Source organism: Palaemon carinicauda, chromosome 10, assembly GCF_036898095.1.
Source record: "Palaemon carinicauda isolate YSFRI2023 chromosome 10, ASM3689809v2, whole genome shotgun sequence".
NCBI lineage: Eukaryota > Metazoa > Arthropoda > Malacostraca > Decapoda > Palaemonidae > Palaemon > Palaemon carinicauda.
Genome location: NC_090734.1, coordinates 45,887,699 through 45,893,456, shown reverse-complemented (window position 1 = coordinate 45,893,456; position 5,758 = coordinate 45,887,699).

Here is a 5,758-nt window from a genome sequence, read left to right as displayed (position 1 = left end):
CATATTAATAAACTTGATATCGTTTGCAGCAGGTCACGAAAACAACGATTAAGCAAAGACCTTAACACTTCGTTTCCTTAAAACACATGTCACATTAAATTTGCATCATGCTCAGAAAATTATATTAATCACTATAGTAACCATAAGAAATTCAAAGAAAAGAAAGTTACTAGAACCACAGTTGAATTACACAAATATATATATATATATATATATATATATATATATATATATATATATATATATATATATATATATATATATATATATATTTACATATATATATAAAGAGAGAGAGAGAGAGAGAGAGAGAGAGAGAGAGAGAGAGAGAGAGAGAGAGAGAGAGAGAGAGAGAGAGAGAGAGAATATACTGATATTTTGTCATTTGATTACAGAAAAAAAGGATGTAATTGAATCAAATTAAGTGATAATGAATCTGCTAGTGCATTAATCATGTTTATATTGGTGTTTGAAATCCATCAGAATAGAGTTGTATTTTGAATGAGGGAAAATGGCATTAGAATTTATATATATATATATATACATATATATATATATATATATATATATATATATATATATATATATATATATATATATATATATATATATATATATATATATTTAAAATTTTTGGAACAGCCTTAACTTTAAAATAATTATGATCTTTTACATATTTGATTTTATCTTCAGTTAATTGAGACCTTATTTTGATCCACTTCAGAATTAAAAATACAATAATTTTATGTATCATAAAGAATTTAAAGGTAAATCATTCTCTTTTTTTTGTATTTGATAACAGCTATGATTACTTTTTGTATCAAAAACTAATGATTCATAATTTTTCATAGGAAATCCTAACATAAGATTATAGCTCACGGGTTCTTTTGTAATTTTTTTCTTTTTTTTTTAAACAAAACTGAGTTATGTGACGTTTAGGTTTCTCAATATTGGGTAGAAATTAAAGTTATAGGGTTAGAGAAAACATTATATCCTTAGTAAAACAAAACAATTAGTCATTTTGACCAGTTTCGTGTTTCTTGTGTGACGCACAGATTCACTGTTTAATTTTTAATAGTTTTTCTACAGTAAAAATCCTCCTTTAAAACACGTTTCATGCCATTTAATACAGAATTGTTCATATGGCAAGACATAACATTTAACTATGAAATTATTTAAATAGGATAAAACCGATTTGTTTCTTTAAAAAAGCTTCATGATTAATTTCTTTATGTCCGCCGGTCATTCATCAGTACCAACTTTTTGTGGTAGCCGGCTCCTTGCCGGGATACAATTCCTAATGGTTAATATATGATGTATATCATGGAACTCTTCTTAAAAGTAAAACTCATAAAATAACATAAATAAATCACAAACACGCAATCTTTTTTATCACAACTTTTGGATAGACTATGCCGTTCTATTGGAATTAGTTTGAAAATCAGTTTCACTTTGTAAAGTAGGAAAAAAATTGTTTTGCCGCTACACATAGGAGCTAGCCATAAAAATATCCAAAGGTCCTTGAAAAATTACCGAATTAGAATAACCTTCAGTCTTTCATTGTAAATCGAAGCAACAAAAGGAGACTACAAATGCTGATAAATGACTTATTTTCGCAGAGTGAAGTCAGAAAAAAAAATGTACTGTGAGGCCAGCAATGCAACATTCCTAGAATTGAACGAGGAAAAACATGACTCCATTTTCCCATGCAGAGGCAGACACAATGACATTTTCTGCGTATGTAAAACTGTCATTGTTAACAGCGAAACCACAGATGTTTATGTTCGTTTCTCATCACATTCAAAGTGAACTGTACATAAATCAAAACAAAGCTCTCATTTGCTGTTAAGACATGCTTAAGCCAAAAATTGCAAAGGTCATAATAGCTGTTAACATCATCACAGAGAGCGATACATGTTTTGGCTTTTACAACCACGAAAAAAAATCATTCGTGAAGAAGCTTTTTGAAACCCTTAAATCCCAAGAACTTTTGGGTTATATAGAGAAGTGTTTGGATCTGGACGATGAAACTAAAAGGGGAATGGAAACATTTGTCTGGACTATAATATATGGCATTTACTTTGGACAAACAAGGGCATCGGAATGAAAGAAATAAAAAAAAAAAATATTCGCTGACAAACCAATTAAAGAGAACCAACTACATCACTTATTGTCAGAAACATTTTAGAAGCAAGGACCTCCCATCTCCTAATTACAATGGTTGGGAACTACTGAGTAGGAGTAGTAGACCAATTCAGCATAATCTTTAACCTTTCGATACAAAAAGTTAGATGTCTAGACGTAAGGTTAACTTTTTGTAATGTTTTATGGGTTTTAATTAAACCATATAAATAAGGCAAAGACGGACCAGTAGAGATATGGTTCAATTAAAACCCATAAAACAGGATATCCAATCAGACCAATTATCAGTGCTACAGGTTCTATTAACTATAAATTATCCAAATATTTAGTCAAATTACTTTCCCCGATCTTAGGATCTATTTCAACCTCTCATATAAAAAATTCTGTTGATCTTTGCGAAAAATTACAAAAAGTTAACCTTACGTCTAGATATAGATTAGTAAGTTTTGATGTAACTTCATTGTTTACCAAAGTGCCGGTTGATGACTTATTGAATTTCCTGTCGGGTATTTTAGATGCTTATGATTTACCTTTATCAACCCATACTATTATTGAGCTCATTTGTTTGTGCAATAAAAAGTGTAAATTTAGTTTTAATGGAGATTTCTATGAACAGGTTTTTGGTATGGCTATGGGTAATCCTTTGTCTCCACTCTTATCCAACATATATATGGAATTTTTTGAATCTAGATTAATCCCTTCAGTGTGGTCTTCCCAAATTGGGTGGTATCGATATGGTGATGATGTTCTAGGTATTTTAGAAGAAAATTTTAATCTTGAGGGCTTTGTTTCAGTCATTAATTCATTAGTACCATCAATAAAATTCACTATAGAAAATGAAGAAAATAACCGTATCCCATTTTTAGACGTTTTAATAGTTAGAGAAACAGATAAATTTAAGTTTTCCATATATAGAAAGCCTACAAATAATTTTTCATATGTACATTTTTACTCCGGTCACTCTAAAAATATTAAGCATTCAGTTTTTTCCTCCATGTACCTTAGGGCATTGAGAATTTGTAGCCCAGATTACATTGAGGAGGAGTTCACTAAAATAGAAAAAATTGCTACAGATCTTTGTTATCCTAAATATTTCTTAGTAAAATGTATGAATAAGGCTAAGAAAACATTTTATAGTGTCCAATTAGAGAGAAAGGAAACAATTAATAATATGCTTTGTTTGCCATTTCATGTTTGTTTTTTAGATGTTATACCCCTTTTGAAAAAACTAGACATTGCTGTAGTGTTTAAATATAATTGTACTTTAAAAAACATGTTAATTAAGAATAGTTCTGGAAATGATAATAATGTAATATATAGCATTCCTTGTTCAGAGTGTAACCTATTTTATGTTGGCCAAACATCAAAAAGTATACCAGTCAGATTAAAACAACATCAGGTGGCCGTCTCCAGGGGTTCTCTTAATAATGCCTTGGCCTCCCACTGGTTAGGGTCAAGTCACAGAATTGGTTGGTCAAAGACGGAAAAAGTAATCCATGTAAATGACTATTTCCAAAGGAATATTGTTGAATCATTTTTAATCTCCTGTACTCAAGGTAGAAATTTGAATCTAAGCCCAGGTCTGTTTTCCGTTAATCCAGTATTATCCTTTTATCTAAAATCTGACCTCTCCGGAATTATTAAGAAACTGACAGCTGTTGGATCCCCTTCTCCTGTATAAATACGATGTCTTTGTATATGTATTCTCATTGCTGAGTTTGATAATGTCCTGAGTGGATGAAAGTACTAACTCCAATCAAGGGTTTTTCATTTTTCCTTTCGTGGCTATAATACATTTTATATTCATCACGTGTCAGCTTTCGTGATTTCTACACATATATATATATATATAATATATATATATATATATATATATATATATATATATATATATATATATATATATATATATATATATATATATACATATATATATATATATATATATATATATATATATATATATATATATATATATATATATATATATATATATATATATATATATATATATATATATATATATATATATATATATATATATATATATATATATATGTATATATATATATATATATATATATATATATATATATATATATATATATATATATATATATATACACACACAGTTACAGTGTTCGAGCGTGTGTGATACATATGCGGTACGTGTCTTTCCCCTTATAAAAAGACATACGTGTGGAATAGGGCATCCTGCTCTGCAGAGGCCCGTAGCAGAAGGGTCATCTTGCTTCAGATACGCATGTTTAAGATGATCATCAGAGACTTAGTCTTCTTTACCACGAATGCTCTGTAGGAAGGTCTTCATTAAACGACCGATTACGAGAAAATGGCTCATGTAAAATGATTTTAGCGGTGGCTTGCTGGTGTGGTTTCATAAGAAAATGTACGATACCTTGTGCAAATCTGTCCATATGAGTTGCTTAACTCGACAGTTCTAAGTTTGGCAGCAGGGAGTAAATTTTCCCACGATACAAAGTAGGCGCTGGAGATTATTGGAGGAGGTAGTTGACGGACAAAAGCACGCAGGGACGAAATGGTGTATGGCAACCTTCCAAATACCATTTCAGTTACCAAGTCTTCCAGGATCTGCTTAGGGGTGGTCCACAGTTCCAAGAGGACCCAGGGAAGTTGAGTAAACCAGTTGAGAGTCTATGCAGCGGGACATAGAAGTTACTTTGAGGGTGCGATGAGAACGTTCAACACCTCTGTTGTAGGCAGTTGTCTGTTATATAGTGATTTCAGGAGGTTCATAAAGATGTATCCCTCTCAGAAGTAATATGCTCATGGGTAGCAAATCTCGCTATCCATTCTGAGAGTAAGACAGATGTACATGAGGCGGACGTTGCTATTGCAATTGGAAATAAATAGGTAACGATGTCCTAGAGATGTGTGTAGGGGCACACCTACGTCAACATGGATGAGGGTAAACTGACGGTAAGGTTGGGGAAAGATTCCCACTCCTGAATATGTGTATCAATGCACATTTAAAGTTTAACATGAAGTACAGGCATGGAAACAATACTTTGCATCTTTAGTAATGCCGTGCAAAATTAATTTTGTCTTCAGTTGCTGTGCAGTTGATCCACACGATTGATGAGAAAGGCCACGAATGAAGTCAAACACCTGTCGGCGCATGGAAGGAGGTATCAATTTCTTAGGCCTTTCAGTAATGACGTCACAGAGGAGGGTGGCGTTTGAGTTGTATTCCTACATGCTTGCTACTCTAGACCTTTTTGTTTGGCTTCTGCCAAGGCATTATAATTGAATCCCAGATTAATGGCAGTCAATGTGCTTCTTAACAGGGCATTGGCTAGGGGATTTCTTTTCCCAGGGACATGCTGAATGTATTTAGCCCCGTCAGAGAGATGTCGGCATTGACGGGAGGACCAGGCGTTGGACTGTTGAATAAAAGCATTCACCAGAAGCATGGGGTCAGTGCATATGAGGAAGGGCGTACCTTCCAGGAAGTGACAAATGTGAGAGACAACCAGTTTGCTGTTGCACGTCGAGTAGTTGGATTCTCCATTGGACAGTTTTTTTACTGAAAAAGGACAATTACCGAGGCACAGAAAAAAAAAGATCAGCAGCGGTT